This window comes from Cucurbita maxima, unplaced genomic scaffold, assembly GCF_002738345.1.
Source record: "Cucurbita maxima cultivar Rimu unplaced genomic scaffold, Cmax_1.0 Cma_Scf00124, whole genome shotgun sequence".
Taxonomy (NCBI): domain Eukaryota; kingdom Viridiplantae; phylum Streptophyta; class Magnoliopsida; order Cucurbitales; family Cucurbitaceae; genus Cucurbita; species Cucurbita maxima.
Genome location: NW_019272140.1, coordinates 9,841 through 31,118, shown reverse-complemented (window position 1 = coordinate 31,118; position 21,278 = coordinate 9,841). Strand labels below are relative to the sequence as shown.

Sequence of the window (21,278 nt, the reverse complement as noted above, 5' to 3'; positions counted from 1 at the left end):
ACAACGAGTAAATCATATTTACCTTGTTGTGTCTTTTCGGCTTTATTCTCTGCAATGTATTTTGGGCAGTTTCTCTTCCAGTGCCCGTTTTCGTTGCAATGAAAATATTTTTCTTTATCTGCTTTTTGAACCTTGTGTTTGCGGTTAGTAGGAATCTTATTTTTCCCTTTACCCTTCTTCATCAAAAACACTTTTAGAAGTTGAAGGTCCAGGCTTAATTTCTTAGTACGATCCACGTAGTAATTTTTTGGAGATAGCAACATTTGCTTCTCCTGTTTGTCCCTTGTTCGTTAAGAGGGATTGATAAGTCTGTAGCTCATTGAGAAGAGCAGTCAAGTTATATTCTATTTTTTTCATTACCACATTTGTGCAGAACTGACTTGATTCTTCTTATCAATGACAACTTCATTTTCTTCTGTCACATTGAAATTGACCATCATGTCTAGGACATGTTCTCTAACTGAGGTCGCTTCTTACATACGACAGTTGTAAATATATTTTATGGCTTCATGTCTTAGGGAGAAGGACGGTTGTCCAAACATCTCTTTTAGAGATTCCATAACTCTTAGTAATTCTTCGAAAGTGTGACCCGCCATTTTCAGACCTCAGAGATCGGTCCCAACAATGCTATCGAACGAAAAAGCCAAAGTTGGGAACGGACCTAAGAAATCCTATCCATTTCTAGAGTTTGTGTTGTTTCGACTCCCATGTTACAACCCAAATGGGTAGTAGCTTTTGGGCAACATGTAGGTGGAACATGGGAATCTCACGGTGCAACCTAGTGGTGGAGACCATAGGAGGTGTTTATATACTTCCTTCTCCCACTTACTATAAATACTTTCTCTATTCACCTTGTTATTGACTCATGCAAATACCTTCCGAATGGAGGACGCTCCCAGGGCGACACAAGGCCGAGCATGAATCTCGCGGTGTGAATTTTTTAGAGAGCGTAAAAGGAAAACGATGTATCTCATATATCTTTTTCCTCCCACTAAGTATTTTAGACGGTTGGGTATACCTATTACTTCGTTATATTTCGACTAATTAAATATAGCTTAAGTCTAGGTTATTTTTCTAAAACTTATATCACTTAAGCATGCTCATAAAACTGGGCTAACTAAGCTCAAGTACTGGTCCGATCTCCAGGTAGTAGGTATTTTGTAAACCGTCAACGTAAGTACCTCCAGCCTTCGACAAGATCGTGCCAGGTGAGCTTTCTCGTAACTGCAATTTTGTAAGACATCGACTTATTTTAACTATTAAAATTGATCGTGCTCGGTTCTTAACCCTGAGTGAGCATGTACTTAACTTTATTATAGATTTTAACGTCTATCTCGTTTTATGACGTTGAAAATAACCTATAACATGCATCTAACATGCTTTATATAACAATTATATAATCATCCATTCCATGCAATAATATAACAATTTATATCTATCACCCATGGAACCCTAAACATGCATACTATAAATTATAATAATTATAACATACTTGGAATGCATGAAATATGCTTAGCCTATGGTGAGATTTTAAATCTATATGACATACTTTGTGCATATACATTTTCTATTTAATTAAAACATACATTCATAATGCATAATTAATTAAACACGCTAAAGTGGATTGGTTTTGGCATTTTAAAACAAGCAATTAACTAAATTATTACATTAATAATTAAAAATAACTTGAACCGCTCCCGAGGATCACGAATTGAGCGACCCAACCCTTAAAAACGTTGAACCAGACCCCAAAGGTAGAAAAACCACCCGAACTGCCTCTTCCACCTTCTTCTTTGGTTCAGCTTGCTATCTCTTCCATTTTCGATCAATTACAACCTAAAATGGACTCTAATGACTACATAAAAATTACAGACCTTTCTTCATTCATTAAAGCCCATACACATTAGGCTTATTACAATAATTGTATCAAATAGAAGCATAAAAAAAAATGCCAAAACCAAAACCATCCACTTTAGGAACCACAAAATTTCATTCAAGAAATGGTACCCACCATGATCAAATTAATGTAAATAAAGTGCCTAAAACTTGCTCTGATACCAATTGATGGTGTTAATATAACACATGCGGAAGCAATTTGGATCTTAGGAACTTTTAGAACATCAATTATAGTAAATAACTAGCATGTTCATGAGTATTAAAACTTAATGAGTTTGAATACTAACCTTTTGTAGTTCTGTTAAGGATATTTAGTAATAAATTATAGTTTACCATATATATTATATTTTATATTTTATTATAAGGCAAATATTAGATATTTGCCTTATTATCTAGGTATCTTTCCATTTATTGTTATTTCCATTTATTACTATTTCCATATCCTTGTAATTCATTTGATTATAAATAAGATAACTTTCACACCATTTAGGTGTGGTGAATTAATCAAACATTCACATGGTATCAGAGCCCTCTCGGTTTAACAACCCCGATCCTTTCTTTTCAATGGCTTTTGAATCCTCTAATCTTCTTCTCCACCACCCCTGTTGGCTTTGACGCCGCAGGGGCAGTCTTCATGGCTGCCGCAGGCGAAGCCGATTGATTACTCTGGCTCCACCCTATTGACCTCCAAATCACCTTTCGTCATACTCTGTACATACAACCTCACCTTTTCAAACCAAATCGGTTTTCCCCTTGGCCAATATAGTATCTCTCATTTTCTTCCCAATCAACCTTCATCCTTCACATAAACCCTAACCTAAACCTATCAACCTTTTGAAGAGATTTACCTTCGGAATCTGGGTGCCGCACTGGCCTATTCGCCAACCAAGTTGCCGCCGCCCTTCTTGCCAAAATTGGCTTCTTCGCCCGATGAGGCGACTCTTCCGACTGCCCTTCTCGCCAAAATTGGCTCCTTCGCCCAATGTGGCGACTCTTCCGGCTTCAACATTGTCTTTGTCCCTTGCTCTAGGTTTCCCCTTCTACTTCTTGGGGTTAGAAATATTCTCATCAGAGCCAAGGCAGCATCGTCGCTAAGCGACAATCCCTCTTCATGGGTTAGACATATCTCGCCGAAGCCAAGGCAGCATCGCCGCTGAGCGGCGATCCCTCTGCAATTTTGTATGGCCAAGAACCGGGTTGTTAGCATCTTCATGAAAAGTGTTTCTCAACCTCTTTGAATTTTTCAGATTCAAGCTTCACGTTCGTTTAAATCCGACGCTTAGCTTGCGGTGGGGTGTTAAGGATATTTAGTAATAAATTATAGTTTACCATATATATTATATTTTATATTTTATTATAAGGCAAATATTAGATATTTGCCTTATTATCTAGGTATCTTTCCATTTATTGTTATTTCCATTTATTACTATTTCCATATCCTTGTAATTCATTTGATTATAAATAAGATAACTTTCACACCATTTAGGTGTGGTGGATTAATCAAACATTCACAAGTTCAAATTCCTTTTTCCTCACGAACCGGTTTCGAACCACCACTAGTGTCTTCTTCACTATCCTCCGGCCTTAGAACGGGATTGTGGAATCCGGTAGGTGACTAAACTTGGGAGGGATTTTGTATATATGAAGAGAGTGTTTGTGAGAGGTTTTTCTCATGGTTTTTCACCAAGAAGTTTTACCTAGGTCATCTGTCATACAAATTTGAGATCACCAAATTTTGACACTAAAAATTCCACTCAAATATTTGGGATAACGTGGAAAACATGCATACTTGAGTTAACCAAATTTATTGGATTTAGATTAATGATCGTAAAGTTCACTTTATTCAATAACAATCTTTAATAAATAAACAACAATAATAACTTTATTGAAAATAAAATATGTTTTTGTTTACACACTATGAATTTTCCTAGTCCAAGGCTCTAGCTTGATTAGAGTTCTCATTGTGACTCTTAAGACAGACAAAGCTTCCAATTTGACGGCGTTCAATTATGCTTCATATTGAACCTACCAAACATGAAACTAAAACTACGTTCAATTTAACTCCATTTTATTGTCATCTTGAATGACGTGCAGGATATATTCTTGGTTTACCTTGATATTTCATATTAGTTAAGTTTTTTGCAAAATCACAATTTGACAATAACAAAGATGAACTTGAGTCTGTTTATTATTTTAAAGAAAATCTCGTTCTCCATCTTATTCCTAATAACTCTTCAACTAAATTCATATTATGCTAAGAAACAAATTTTTTACTCGCAAGAAATAAAATATGCAACTTTAACTAAAATTTCATCCAGACAAATTTTATTGTCATACAACATAGATGACAATTATAGCCTTCAAACAAAAACTAGAGTAGTTGTGGTGAATGAGATAGAAACTCTAGTGTTCATCCATAATATACAACCACTACCTAAATTATGACCTATAAATTTGAAAACATAAGTTGTAGTTGAAAATTACATAAAACAATCCCCTAAATCCAAGAACTCGTGTCCAATTAGTCAATCCTAAAGATAGCAACTAACATAGAGTAATTGAAGCTCCACATGAAGTAATTTAAAGTTTCAGTTACTTAACTAAATTTGATCTCGTCTTTAATAAAACATGAGTTGCACTTAAGTTCATGAAATATTTGACTCCAACTCTTAGTACTATTAATGCAATTATATTTCATATGAGTTTGTCATAAATCAAACTATGTTACATTCAATACTACTTCATTTTCTTGTCATAGGAAGCAAAAGATAAGAATTAAATCAAACAAACTGATGAACTGAGCCGAATAAATCCAACCCAACCCAAACGGATTAGTATGATTCATTTGTTGGGTTGTAGTTTATTTGAACACTTGCATACTAGACCATCAACTTTTTGTTTTATAGTCCAACAACCGCTCAAGAAAATAGATTTCAAACTTGAGAGAAAAAAATATACTGAGAAGGAGTTAAAAATGTTGCAATTTTTTAGAAAGGGCATTTGGTCTAGTGGTATGATTCTCGCATAGGGTGTGAGAGGTCCCGAGCCTCAAAGAAAACAATTCAACACCCTAGTGTATATTCTTCCATCTTAATCTTCAGAAACCAAAAACTATAATGATGATGCTCTTTTTTAATATCATTTTATCTTTTCCACTTTCAATAGGCATGCATACCCAAATCCTAACTTTCGATATTTACTTTACTTGTGTATTCCACGATATGTGTCTCAAATGGAACTATCAAACTAAAACTTACATTATTTTCTTCTCAATACAGTAATTGTCGCAAACCCTATGTAAATAATTTAACAGCGGTCTAGATCTAAAAGATATAATAATAATGATTATTTTTCATGGATTTCATTAACAAAGAAAATAAATGAAATAATGATGATATATTCCATAAAAAAACTTAATATATAGCCCATACTAAGGGCATTTGGTCGGTATGATTCTTGCTTTGGGTGCAAGAGGTCTCGAATTCAATTCTCGGAATGCCCCTCCAAAAGAAAAAAAGCACTAAAATAATTAATTATCAGGTTTATAAAAAAGAAATTGTTATTCTTTTGTCTTTAAAAATCCATACTAAGGGCATTTGGTCTAGTGGTATGATTCCTTCTTTGGGTGCAAGAGGTCTCGAGTTTGATTCTCAAAATGCCCCTCCAAGAGAAAAAAAGCACTAAAATAATTATTGGTTTAGGTGTGACTTTTTAATCATCAGGTAGGTTTATGAAAAAGAAATTGTCATTTTTTGTCTTTTAAAATCTCCTACCTTATCAATCATCAGGCAGGTTTATGAAAAAGAAATTCCGAGATCATAGCCTCTCCACTGGTTCCGAAGACTCCTTCGGCATCAATGTGCTCCAGTGAAAGAGATCAGACCCTTCCCTGAACGAGAACCGGGCACAAAACGCCGAGGTAGAAAGTCGAAAGCGAGCTCTTTTCGCGTATACGCAATCTCGAAGCCCAATTACCTCACGGACTGTCTCCTCAACCCTTGCGAGTATGAGTGCTTGGTAAGAGAGAATGTCGAATGAGAAAGACATTCGATTACGGCAACATTCACAACTACCAAAGTGCATTAAACCTAGTAGAGATCTTCGACCTAACGATAATGGAACTTCAAGCCCATTTATTCAATCCGTTATGTACCTTATTGTTGACCGAACCAGTTAAACGCCAGGCCCAAATTCTCTCTCAGTCACCCGGAGACGAAAGTAAGATCAGATCTGAAGTTTACGAATCGAAGAGACAATGGATCTGAGTTATACACGCTTTCAGTTTCAAAAGCTTCGCTTTGCTACGGTACTTTATTCAGGATGTACAACAATATAGTCATCTCTTAGCCGTGTATAGAGAATTCCTTGATCATTTCCTTGGTGGATAACACAAATGAAATTGATTCCCTGACCGCCCATCTTATGAGTCTTGTCTTGTTGGTTTGTTGTACTATTCTATACCTCTCTCGATTGATCGAAAGACGTTCGACAGCTGGGAGGGCCTATCGTGAGGGAACTTTCCTTTTGATGGTAGGCAAATTTAAAGAGGGAGATGCGTATGTCCACGGTGATCAAGGTAGAGCGACTCCTACTTTAAAAGAGGTTGGTTTTATCAAAACTGTTAAATCCGCTTTCATTAAAGAAAAAATAGAAGCCCTTGGTTTGGCAGATGTCAATTCGTATGGCAATGTGGACTCGACTCAGGATGAGGATTCCGCTTTTCATACTACTGCTATGAGCTGAAAGAGCTGGTAAACTATCTCACTAAACGAAAAGAAAAGGCACATACGGGTTGACCTTGTTACAAGTGGCGGGGGCTAGCTAAAGAAGGTCAGTCGAACTAGGTTAGGACCCTTGATTTGGTTCAGCTAGGTTCTTCCATGTGAAAATGTATGTGTATCCGTATCTTCTGTTTGTTTATACGTTTGGAGAAACCTGCTAAGCCCGCCTTTCTTATCTAGTGTGATTCAATCTTTGAGCTCAAACTTTCCTCTCGTCCAACGGAAAAGGTAGGAGTACGACTACCTTTTCCTTTTCTTGCCCGAGCCAACGGATCATTTAGTTTCTACCAAAAAGTTCGTTATCTATTAGTTTCCGTAATCGAATGTATTTCTCATTTCATGTTAGATCCTCCAAGAGCTTCCTAGTCTGTAGTAGACGAAACCTTGGACTTCTATTGGACTTATAGCATTGCCTGGTGAGCTCGCCATTAAGGGTTGGCCTTACAGAAGATCAAGCAGCCTTTCTTTCCTTGCTTGGTATGCTTTCCCGCTTATCGTGAAACTAGCCAACTAGCCAAACTGAGAGGGAGAGGGATCATGTCAATCAATTTTTATGTGCATTTTGTTCGTTCTGTACTTGCCTGCTTAGCTTTCTTAGCCAACATCTCCGGTTTCTCCCGAACCAAGAAGTTCGCTTATCCATACCCAACAGTCACACTTTCAGCTGAAAGACTTATTTTTTTTCATAAAGTCGGTTCATAGATCAAGAAAGAATGAAGCTGCTTACAGGGATGGTTACACGATACGTCTTTTCATACTCGCCTTTTCTTTAACCCTGCTATCAACCGAGCCATTCTCATTTGTTGCTTTAAGGGGTCTCCCCATTGTAGATTACTAGGATTGGTTCTCGCATCCCTGTGCCAAAAAGTATGGGCAAGTTTGGTTTGAGCGTTCATCGATTGGGTGGATCTATATGCTCCGGAGGGGTGAGACGAGGTGTAGCGCATCTGTTTTGGGTATGTTGTCCGCTAAAGGTTTTAGGAAATGGGTACAAATTTTCTACATAGATCATCTGTGGTCACAATCCTTTTAAGGAAGATGCTCCCAAATAATCGGTGAACAATAGCCTTTAAAAAAGTTTCAGAGAGCAAGAAGAGATAGAACAGAGAATAGGAGTGAGTCGTGCAAGGAAGAAGGAACTAGTAGGTTTAATTTGGGTTCGTTTGAACTAAAACACGAACCAAAATTTTTCAAACGAACCCAAATTTAAGACTCTCTAGCCCAAAGTCCATATGTGGTAAAAAAAAAAAAACCTTCCGTGGCCCAACCCTTATTCACAGTCTACATCCAACCATTTCTTTTTCAACCTACACATATGCTCCATGCCAAACTCACGTAACTAGTCAGAAGATGCGGCCCACAATTGAAAGAAAGACAAGTGTCACAATCGCACTCTTGCAGTAGTGAGACAATAATTATGTGACATTTGTTCTAATCCAGTGAACAAGTCAACCATGCAAAATTCAGACTGAACGAACAATAGCAGTGTATGCTTAAACCACGTTTAGAAGAAATATTATAGAAAAAGTGAGCGAGGAAAAACGTTAAAAACAATTTCAAATAGAGCAATGTTATAAGCTAAAAGTGAATAAACAACAACTGGTCACGTTCTCCTATAGTACATTTTGGGACATTTTAGTTCTGATGGGTGTAGATATGATTTTGAGGACTAATCATACACACCGTAGGATTAATCTGGTTGACGCTGTCCAGAAAAATGACGTTCAACATCATCAAAGAGAAGACGACATCGGGCCTATTGAAGGTGTTGTCAAATATGTACGAAAATACGTCAGCTATGAACAAGGTGTATTTGATGCAGAGGTTGTTCAATCTACAAATGTCGATATGTTGCAAATCATATAAATTAGTTCAACGTGATTGTAAGTCAATTGAGTTGGGTGGAAATTATGTTAAAAAATGAAATTAAAGCATTGATTTTTGTGTAATCTTTACTCGAGTCGTGGTATACTGTTGTTGCTGCAATCAACAGTTCACGAGGATCTAATAAATTGAAATTTAATGAAATTCAAGATGTCAGCAAAAGCCCAAAAGAGAAATTGGAGATTCATCAGACAATGCTCTCATTGTTGATCGAAGGGGAAGAAGTAAATCAAAGAGCCCAAACAAACATGGGCGATCAAAATTAAGAAATCGTGAAAAATCTCCAAACAAACAAAACGAAAATAGTTGAAATTGTGGAGAAAAATAACACTTTCAGACAGATTGTACAAAATTGAAGAAAAGAAAAATCACAAATTTGAAGATAACAATAATTCCATATGTTCAGCAGAAGATACTGAGAATACTTTAATCCTTAGCGTGAATAGCCCAATTGAATTTTGGATTTTAGATTCAGTTGCATAGTTTCACTCGTCTCCAAGTAAGAAATTTTTTCAAAATTTCAAATAAGGAAATGTTAGAAAGGTGTATATTGCCGACAACAAAGTGTTGGAGATTGAAGGGAAGAGAGATGTCTACGTATAAACTCTAACAGGAAATGAGTGAGTGGACATTATAGAATGTCATAAATATTTCTGATCTCAAGAAGAATCTGATCTCTATTGGTCAGTTGGATAGCACAGGTTATGCAACCGAGTTTGGAAAGAGTTTGGAAAAGATTGTGAAGGGTGTCATGGTGGTATCATAACCTAAAATATGGAACCCTATACACCAACTAGAGTGTATAAACAAGGTTGTTGTTGCTAAGAGTGTTTCCAATTCAAGTAACAGCAACAACAACCAAGTTTTTAAACCCTACAGTAGTGTCAATAGACTTGCACATATGAGCATCAAAGAAATGAAGATGATGGGTGCAAATGGAGTTTTAGAAGGGCTAAAATCTATTGATATGGGTGTTTGTGAGAGCTGCGTTATGGAAAAATATAAACGAGTTAGCTTCACAAAATCTGCTAGAGAACCAAAGAAAGTGCGATTGGAAATGGTCCATACAGACGTTTGGGGACCATCTCCAGTTTCTTCATTTCTAGTACCAAAATTTCATGGATTAGATGTCTCGCACTCTGCAACAAAAACTCTCTGTTTTCCTAAGGCTAGTAATATATCTCATGACCACTCTTTTCCTCCTCACCATATCTAGACACTATAACGTCCAAGGACATTTTATAACTACCACGAAAATCAAAACATACAATAAATTTATACAAGTTTTACAACATATCATATACTACAAAATAGGGTTAGACTGCTTACTTGGTCGCGGAGAGACGTGTCATTGAGCTGAGTCATAGAGATATATGACTCTTTATCCTAAGAAAAAAATTATATAATTTAAAATTCGGCTGCTCTGATACCAATCTATCACAACCCAAATTTCAAGGGTTCAAAACACAAATAGAAACTAAAATTGAAAGTGAAAACAAATAAAAACAAATAAAAAAAAAAGTAAATTAATATAAAATAATGTTGTAAAATTAAAATGAGATTGAGAAAACAACACCACATTAAATATAAAATTAAATTAAATTATAAGACGGTGTTGTTCAAATTTATCCAAACAAAAAAAAAGTGTTTGGGATAGAATTACAAAAAAAAAAAAAAAAAAAAAAAAACTCAAACACAAAGACAGACTAACGCTGCATAACAACCCCATCTGTGAGTGCACAACCTTTGAAGGCTCCCTCATACGAACCCATCCAAAATAATCACGCCGGTGACCGCATCTCTTGACTTTAAACTGCTAGTCTAAACATGGTTTCGTCACCAAAGCTTTAGAGTTTAATCTATCTTTACAAAAATATTTTTCTCTTAATTTATAATTAGTCATCAAAAGTAATAATTAGGTACAAATTTGGTCTAGAACTCAAAACTTTCAAATCTTGCTGTTCCTTAACCAGATTCAAATCCAGTTTCTTGAACTCCTTGTACCTTAAATAAAGTTGGTATCCTCTAATAAAATAGGAATTTCTCTTAAGATCATTAAATTCTTATAGACTCTAGGCTCAATATCATTAATACAATTATGCTTTATCTTAAACACGCCAAACATGAAACTAAAGTGCGTTCAATTTAACTCCATTTTATTGTCATCTTGAATGATGTTTAGGGTATATTCTTGATTTACCTTAAAGCTCTTGTGACATGACAGTTCATATTAGTTAAACTTTCTGCAAAATCACAAGTTAAAAAACAACAACGATGAACCTAGGTCTATTAGTCATTTCAAAGACAATTTCTTTCTCCATCTTATCGATAATAATAGTTCAACTAAATCCATATTATGCAAAGAAACAAGTTTACGACTCATAAAAACAGCTACCTAAATTATGTCCTAAAAATTTGAAAACATAAGTTGTAGTTGATAATTACACAAAAATTTCCCTAAATTCATGAATTCGTGTCCAATTAGTTAATCCGAAAGATGGTAACTAGCATATAGTAATTGAAACTCCACATGAAGTAATTTAAAGTTCCCCAAAGTTTATCTCATCTTTAATGAAGCATGAATTGCATTGAAGTTCATGAAATGCTTATAGACTCCTACTCTGTACTATTAATGCAATTATGTTTCATTGAGTTTGTCATAAATAAAACTAAGGTGCATTCAATACAACTTTATTTTCTTGTCATACGAGACAAAATGGAAAAATTAAATCAAACAAACGGATGAATTGAAACGAATCAATCCAACCCAAATTGATTTAGTTTGTTTTTTTTGTTGGGTGGTTGGTTTATTTGATAACCCTTTTATATTATAACAATGCCCTCCAACTAAGAGAAAATATATTTGAGTAAAAGCTAAAAATATTGAATGTTCAAGAAAAGGCATTTAGTGGTGTGATTCTTCATATTTGACATCAACCTAACTTCATATTCGACATTTTATACTTACCATCATGCTCTTAATACTCATAGTCATTCTTAACATATCATCCCTAGGCTTTATTCTCCAAGACATGTTATTTTACACTTACCATCACTTTCTTAGTACTCATAGTCTTTCTTAACATCCCATCCCAAGGCTTTATTCTCCAAGACACATCATTTTATACTTACCATCATGCTCTTAATACTCATAGTCTTTCTTAACATCCCATCCCAAGACTTTATTCTCCCATACACATTCTACATCTAAGGACTTCACGTGTTTCCTGCAATACGACAAAATACGACCTTAATACCTAGGCCTAAGACTTCATACATATATTTCAAGTGGTAAAACAAGGGCATTTGGTCTAGTGGTATGATTCTTGCTTTGAGTGTGAGAGGTCTCGAGTTTGATTCTCAAAATGCCCCTTCAAGAGATTGTAGTACGAATTGTGGGGATGTAGCTCAGATAGTAGAGCACTCACTTCTGATGTGGAAAGTTACGAGGTTGATACCTTGCATCTCCAAAATGAATCAATCATTAAATATATTATTTCTTTTCAATTTTTTCTTATTTACGACATAATGAGCCCGGATAGTTTTTCATGTCACTATTTTGAAAATTACTTCTTTTCAATTTTTTCTTATTCATGACATGTTGAGTACTGATGTTTCTTCATTTTCACTGTTATTGATGATGAAAAATTTAGGGTTTTGTGATGCAAGAATTGTAGGGATGTAGCTTCGCTTAGCATGTGAGAGGTACGGGGATCGATACCTCGCATCTCCAAAAGAAACTATTTTATTATAATATTTTATTTCTATTCAATATTTCTTTATTTATGACATAATATGCAGATATACTTTTTCATTTTCACAATTATTGATGAAGGGGCATTTAGGGTGTTCATTTCCCACGTGGAAAGTATGGGGATCATTACCTTGCCTCTTCAATTGAATCGATTAATAAATATATTATTTCTTTTCAATTTTTTCTTATCTTTTCAATTTTTTCTTATTTAGGACATAATGAGCTGGGATAGTTTTTCATTTTCACTATTACAGATGACGAGATGCTTAGGACTTTATGATATAAGAATTGTGGGGATATAGCTTAGATGGTAGAGCACTTGCTTTGCATGTAAGAGATATGGGGATTGATACCCTCCATTTCTAGATTTTCTTCATTTTCACTATTATTGATGATGGGAAATTTAGGGTTCTATGATGTAATATTTTATTTCTATTCAATTTTTTCTTATTTATGACATAATGAGTAGCGATATTTTTTCATTTTCACTATTATTGATGATGGGAAATTTAGGGTTCTATGATGTAATATTTTATTTCTATTCAATTTTTTCTTATTTATGACATAATGAGTAGCGATATTTTTTCATTTTCACAATTATTCACGACGAATCATTTATGTTTTTGTGACGTACAAATTGTGAAGATGTAGCTTAGACGGTAGAGCGCTCACTTTGCATGCGAGTTGTACGAAGATTGATGACCTGCATCTCCAAAAGAAAGTATTTAATTTGTTATAATATTTTTTCATTTTCACAATTATCGATGCCCCGGATCACCAAAACAAACTATTTGTTATTAATATTTTGATATTTTTTTATTTTCACTATTATTAATGATGGGACATTTAGGGTTTTAGGATGTCAAAATCATGGGTATGTAGCTTAGATGGTAGAGCGCTCGCTTTGCATGTGAGAGGTACGGGGATTGATACCCTCCTTATTCATGACCTCGTTGTGTAGCAATATTTCTTCATTTTCAATATTATTGATGACGAAAAATTTAGGGTTTTGTGATGCAAAAATTGTGGGGATCGATACCACCCCGCATCTCCAAATACTTCTATAAAGAGAACTTCTTCACTTCTTCACAATTGCAATATCTGACCAATGAATATAATGGTCATTTATAGCTTCTATCACAATAATATAAAATTATGAGACTGAAAAGACCGTAGCCTATATGAGACTGAAAAGACCAAAGACCGTTCACCACACGCTTGTAAAATAAATTATATCTACCACCTCTGAAATTTTTCATGGCAAACCTTCCAACAGCTTGCACTTCTTCATCGTTGACACCCTTAATTGGAACTAGATTTTAAGGCAAATCTTCTCCACAACTCACTTTGGAACACTTTTATAGATAGTTTCAACAAACTTACTTTGCTTGTGAATACTTTGGAGTTCGATATTTATAGTTGTGGAGAACGCTATTTAAATTGATATGATCGAATCTTACAACAAAGTCTAATTGAGCCTCCCTCTTTTAGGAGATAGCTTCGAATCAAATTCTTTAGTTTGGACAATGATTGCATTGTTTTAGTCAAACAACCGAGACTAGTGTATTACCAAAAGTATAAATATTTTGTACGTGTATTTTCTTACATGTTAACAATTGTATACAAATAATAACTAAATTTATGAGTAGAAGTTTGGATGGAGTTTTATTAAATAGGTAATCTTTCATTATATCTAAAAATATATAAGGTTTTTTTTTTTTTTATATATACATTTACTAGGACAAAACAATGATTGAAGAAGATGTCATTCATGTCATGTTTTAATTTTTATTCTTTCTTATTTCTCAAAGATTACAAAAAAAAAAAAAAACGTTAATCCTCTCTCGCATATGGTTCGTTATTTGATTATTTTCTCTTGAGTGAATTTTAAGTGAAACACATTCTCTACCCAAGTAATTGCAAGATGCAAGCTTCACACTAAGAGGAATCAAAGTCTCAAGTATCAACGTCCTCAAGTGTCAATTTTTATTCTCCATCTCAACATAAATTAAAATTATTTTCGTGAAAACATCTATTTATAAAAGCAAAATATCTCAGAGTCACAAAAATAAAAATGAGATATAGATACGAGACATAAATATGATAGCAAATAGATATGGTAACATGTCATTTGTAAAAAACTAGGACACCGATGTGATAACGATACATTAATTAAAAAGAATTATTTCAAAAAATTTATCAATTTTATATTAATAAATTCATATAAATAAGTTTATATGTTTGTATACTTAAAAAAAAGCTTAAGGTACGTTTCACTCTCAAAATATATTCAAACTCAAGGGTATGATACGAAATGCTGGATTATAAATTTGTAATGCATCCATTATATTAACAAGTGTTCAGTACATGCCCAACACGTGTCAGATTAGTGAAACTAAGTTATTCTCATGCTTTCTTTACACCTATTTAAAGTAGTTTGAAAACTAGCACATCAAATATTATAATTGACTAACTACAACTTTAATTTTGTCCTTTAAGGATGGTTTTGACCAAAGAGAAATAAAATCCTTAATTTAGTACATGGTTGCAAAGATGGACACTCATTCTCATATGGAAAGAGATTTAATCCTAAGTTATATCTCATATCCTCTCTTTACCAATTATTTAGTTTTATTTAGTATGTTTCACAAAGATACGTCCATCAATAGCAAAAAAATAAAAAAAATAAATAGAATAGATTAAATTAGCCAAAAGTAATGGCTAACATAATTAAAAAAAAAAAATATAAAGGAAGAATTGACTAAATTGGCTAATTGCTAAAATAATTAAAAAAAAAATGTAACAAAAACACATAAGGAAGATTAGGAACACAAGTAAAAAAAAAAAAAAACACAAACAGCCAAAAATCAAGATTTGAAAAGTGTTAAACAGTTTTAATATATAGACATTTCAAGAGTTTACTAGTGCAATATTCCCATGAAATCTAATACTAGAGCATCATAAAATTTAGAGAAATGATTGAAATGGTGAATGGGTCCTTGTTGAGAGTACTGTAAGAGGCACACACGTAAGAATGTTGGATATAACTACTCTTTCACATCAGAGGAATGAGTCTCATAGATCCAACTACAATATCAAAGAAACTTCGGGTGGTAGTGATTGCTTGCATTGATGTCTCCGTGGTATCCCAGAAACATGTAACATGATTTTTCTTGCTCAAATATAGCTTCTGAAAACTTCACTTTTGAGTAATCCAGGAAGGCTACTTAATTTGCAGCCCTCTAGTGAAGATGATCACTTTGAGGTGGGTTTGTTAGTGAAGATGCAATTATATAATCACGGTTTTATATCAATGGTTCCATTTATATCTATAAATGAAATTTGTGGTGTATTTTTTAGAAATTCAACAATAATCATATGTTATTCGGTCACAATTCTAAAGAAATTCAACTTTCGACCTTTCGTGAATGCTCAAAGCTACTTGCAAAGTATTGTCGATTATGATCCATAATACTTACCGGCTCAAAATTCAGGTTTGTTCATGTTTGAAATTGTGACAAACCAGAAGACAAGATGCTTATTAGTATTGTTTGTGATTGTTGTTGTGAATTCTTCATCTTTGAATACATATTTTAGTTGGTTCATGAATTTTTCCATCTTTTAAAAATATTATTTTTTTAGTTCGAGCCTAATGTCATAATATGCGATTGAATCACAATATTGCAATATTTTAAGTTACTTTTAAGATTAAAGGTCGATGAATAAACTAATTACTACAAGTTCTTTTTATGCATCTTATTTTGATCTAGCACATAAAGTAATTACTGAGTTCGACAAAATTGAAATAAAATCAAATAAAATCACTCAAACAAATCAATAAAATTGAAAACAATTAGCCTTATGACACTTCCTTCAACTCCAAGGGGCGGTAAACCAAGGATTCCTTCGCCCAAGACCCATGATCCAACTCCCAACATGGAATTGATAAGCTATAGAATCATTCCAAGAACCTCAATGGATGGGTTACAAACTCACATTACCAACCTCGACAATTGGACGTGTCACCGCGTTAGAAGAACGACTGCATCAGAGCAAGTCCATGGGGATAGAAGATCCCGTTGAAGAATGATAGACCAACCGTAATCTTCAGCCCAATGAGCCAAGCTTTTGTAGAAGCAAGAACCCTTCTATTAAAGAAATTAACATCTTCTTATACAAAATTTGGATAAACCAAGAGATAAAGCTAGAATTAGATTATGAGATCCAAGAGTGAGAAGCAAGATTTGGAACCTTTTTCAAAATTGAGTCCCTCCACAATCGAACTTGATCAAGGCTTGACTAAATAACTCAGATGCAATCTACCACAAGAATTGCATCTAACATAAAAACGACAAAGATATGTTCAGATATCTATAAGAGAGAACGTCTCAACTTAAGAGATCAATTTCATTGATCACAAATATGCTTTTACATAATAATTTATGGGTATTTATAGTCTTCCCACAAAAAAAAAATAGTGTCCGTGATTTAATCTCGATCCCTTTAAATCTCCACAGAAGACCAAGTCAATTTGAGCATTACAAACTTTATGAAATTAAAATAATAAATAAAGTTTTCTAACCACTCATGAAATGATGCTTGCAACTTCATCCGCTACTTCAACTGTGCAAATATTTACTTATGAAATGACGGTTGAACCTAGCCTATCCAATTTTGTAGATGAAGTATGAATGCTTGTTGAATGTTCTTGGCCTTGGATTGTGTAATAGGTCCAGTTGGAACACCGTGATTCTATGGGAAGATCAATTTTATTGTTCCATGCAATCAAATGAGTCATTTTACTAAATGTCTTACGAAGCATTTATAGTCAAATAAAGAATTAGGAATCCACGCTATCTTTAGATCTACAGACTCACTCCCAATTGAATTGAGCTATCTATGGTTAACATTATAATGAAAGTTCATGAGTAAAATTATTTACGCTAATTCATTGAAACTTTAAAAAGAAATCATCTCTAAATTTAGATAAGATAGTAAGTTATACTAATTGAATCAGGTGTGGTGAAGGTCGAACAAACACGTGACCTTCAAATCTTCAATATTACGCTCTCCCAACTAAGTTATCCCCGTTAACATTGAAAATGAAAATTTGGAAATTTTAAAAAGAAATAATCACTAAATTTAGATTATATAGTAATTTTAAAAAGAAATAATCACTAATTTTAGATTGAATATTCGAGTTATGCAAGTTAGTCAACTTGAATTAGGTGCGGTGAACGTGGATCAAACACGTGACTTTTAGATCTTCACTGGTGCTCTCCAAACTGAGCTATCCTGCTAACATTAAAAATAAAAATTTATCGGTAATTTTAGATTGAATATTCGAGTTATGCAACTTAGTCAACTTGAATCTACAGCTAACATTAAAAATAAAAATATTTTCACTACTTCATTGAGATTTTAAAAAATTGAATAGTCAGGAGTTGAGTTATGTGACTTGAATCAGGTGCGGTGAACGTGGATCGAACACGTGACCTTCAGATTTTTAGTCTGACGCTCTCAAAACTGAGTTATCCTCACTAATATTTGAAAAAAAAATCATAAGTAAAGGTATTTCCGCTAATTCATTATATTTAAAAAAAAAATAATCACTAATTTTAGATTGAATAAAGTTATGCAACTTAATAGACTTATGCAACATAAACCAAGTGCGGTGAACATGGATTAAACATGTAACCCTGAGATATTCATTCCCAACTGAGCTATCCCCGCTAACATTAAAAATCAAAATTCATGTGTAAGGGTATTTCCGCTAATTCATTATTCATTGAAATTTTAAAAATAAATAATAACTAAATTTTTATTGAATAGTTAGCTTATGTAAATGGAAACTGGTGCGGTGAACGTGAAGATTAAACACGTGACCTTCAAATCTTTAGTTTGACACTCTCCCAACTGAGCTATCCCCGCTAAGATTAAAAATAAAAATTCATAAGTAAAGCTATTTTCACTAATTCATTATATTTTAAGAAGAATTTATAATCAACTAAACTATAAGATATAATGAATGTCGATCAAACACAAGACCTTCCAATATTCAATCTGATGCTCTCCCAACTAAGCTATTCCACATAACATAAAAAAATGAATAATCACATGTTTTAGATTGAATAGTTAAGTTGTGCAACTTAGTCAACTTATGCCAGTTGGATAAAAAACGTGCCAGATCTTCCTCTAATTCATTGAGATTGAGATTTTAAAAAGAAATAATCGCTAATGCAATGAACGTGGACCAAACACGTTACCTTTAAATCTTCAATATGACGCTCTCCTCACTAATATTAAAATTGAAAATTCAAAAAGTAAAGGTAAACTTATGTCAGTTGATAAAAAAACGTGACAGATCTTCCTCTAATTCATTGAGATTGAGATACCTTTAAATCTTCAATATGACGCTCTCCTCACTAATATTAAAATTGAAACTAATTTTAGATTGAGAGATCTTCCTCTAATTCATTGAGATTGAGATTTTATCTTCCTCTAATTCATTGAGATTGAGATTGAGATTTTAAAAAGAAATAATCGCTAATGCAATGAACGTGGATCAAACACGTTACCTTTAAATCTTCAATATGACGCTCTCCTCACTAATATTAAAATTGAAAATTCAAAAAGTAAAGGTAAACTTATGTCAGTTGGATAAAAAACATGACAGATCTTCCTCTAATTCATTGAGATTGAGATACCTTTAAATCTTCAATATGATGATCTCCTCACTAATATTAAAATTGAAAATTCATAAAGTAAAGGTAAACTTATGTCAGTTGGATAAAAAACGTGACAGAATAATCGCTAATGACACTAATTTTAGAGTCAAAGTGCGATGAACGTGGATCAAACACGTGACCTTCAGATCTTCAGTCTGACGCTCTCCCAACTAAGCTATCCCCGCAATCATTAGAAATAAAAATTCATCAGTATAGGTATTTTAGCTGATTCATTGAGATTTTAAAAAGAAATAATGACTAATTTTCTATTGAATAGTTAGGTTATGCGAAATAGGTTTGGTTAACATGGAGATCGAACACGTGACCTTCAAATATTAAATTTGACTCTCTCCAAACTGAGCTATCCCTACTAACATTAAAAATTGAGCTATCCCTACTAACATTAAAAATGAAAATTTTTAAGTAAAAGTATTTACGCTAATTAATTGAAATTTTAGAAAGAAATAATCACTAATTTTAAATTGAATAGCCAAATTATGCAAGATTGAACACGAGACCTTTAGATCTTCAATCTAATGTTCTCTCAACTGAGCTATCCACACTAACATTAAAAATGAAAATTCATCAGTAAAGGTATTTTCACTAATTCATTTTAATTTTAAATAGAAATAATTACTAATTTTTAATAAGATATTCAAGTTATCCAACTTGTATAAGGTGCGGTGAACTAGAACACGTTAGGTATTTTCGATAATTCATTGAGATTTCAGAAAGGAATAATGACTAATTTCAGATTGAATAGTCGGGTTATGCAACTAGAATCAGATGCGGTGAACGTGGATAACAAACACGTGACCTTCAAATCTTCAGATACTCTCCCAACAGAGTTATCCCCGCTAATATTAAAAATGAAAATTCATAAGTAAAGGTACTTCTGCTAATTCATTATATTTAAAAAAGAAATAATCACTAATTTTAGATTGAATAAGCAAGTTGTGTTTTTAGATTGTATAGTCAGGTAATAAACTTGTATTAGGTGCGTTGAACGTGGATAAAACACGTGTGACCTTCAAATCTTCCGTCTAACAATCTCCCAACTGAGCTACTCTTGCTAACATTAAAAATGAATATTCATCACTAAAGGTATTGGGTACGCTTCTGGAAATTCAACAAAAGGCAATAGTATTAGACCGAGATGCCAGATTTAAATCTCGCTTCTGAAAAATTCAACAAAAGGCATTGGGTACGCAGTTATAGTACGACATTCCACCCTAAACAGATGGTCAAACAGAAATGCTCGAGCAAATATTGGAAGAAATGTTGAGGACATATGTGATCGATTTAGCAGGAAGCTGGGATAAATACCTACCCCTTATGAAATTCTCTTATAATAATAGTTGCCAAACAACCATAAAAATGACCACATATGAGGTTCTCTACAGACGAAGATTTTGATCCCCTATCTTTTGGGAAGAAGGGGGGCAAACGAGAACTATTGGACCAGAGCTATGCAAATTACCAACGCCGCAGTCTAGAAGATTAAAGCTAGGATACAAACCGCACAAAGCCGAGAGAAAAGCTATGCAGATCTAAGGCGCAAGGACATGGAATTGTTGGTAGGGGATCATATATTCCTAAAGGTAGCACCCCATGAGAGGGGTGCTCAGGTAGGGTAAAGAGGGGAAGTTAAGCCCTAGGTTTATCCATCCCTTTGAGATATTAGAAAGGATTGGATCTAGAATCGGGCAATGCCCAAATTTGTCTGTAGTACGTAATATCTTTCATGTATCCATACTACGGAAGTATACCCTAGATCCTTCGCACGTACTGGCTCATGAAACTCTCTTCTTGAGAGATGACCTAACGTATAAAGAAGACACGATTCAAATAATAGACAAGAAAGTCAAAAGATTGAGAAACAAGGAAATCGCTCTTGTTAAGGTCCTATGGAAGAATCATAGAGTAGAAGAAGCCACTTGGGAAACAGAAGGCAAATAAGAACCTTGTACCCTGGCCTATTTTAGATTAAGCACTTTCGATGACCGAAAGTTTTCAAAGGAGAGGAGAATTTGCAACACTCAAGGTCTCCAATAAGAGACCGTGTATAATCCCTACTAAGTTGTATCCAGAAGCAAAGAACAAGTAGAATTGAAAAAAACATTGAGAAGATGATACTTTTTCTAATTTTTATAAACTTCCCGAATCATTAAATTTTTTATAGAATAATAATTACAAGGGGCTTAAAAAAGAAAGGCTCCAATAGACGAAGACATT

At 33.8% G+C, this 21,278-nt stretch overlaps 1 non-coding gene across 1 annotated transcript; it reads right to left on the bottom strand.

Moving 5' to 3' along the window:
- Positions 1 to 19,155: 19,155 nt before the first annotated feature.
- TRNAF-GAA lies at positions 19,156 to 19,228 on the bottom strand. The gene has a single exon. It is a non-coding gene; the product is annotated as a tRNA-Phe (tRNA).
- Positions 19,229 to 21,278: the final 2,050 nt, after the last annotated feature.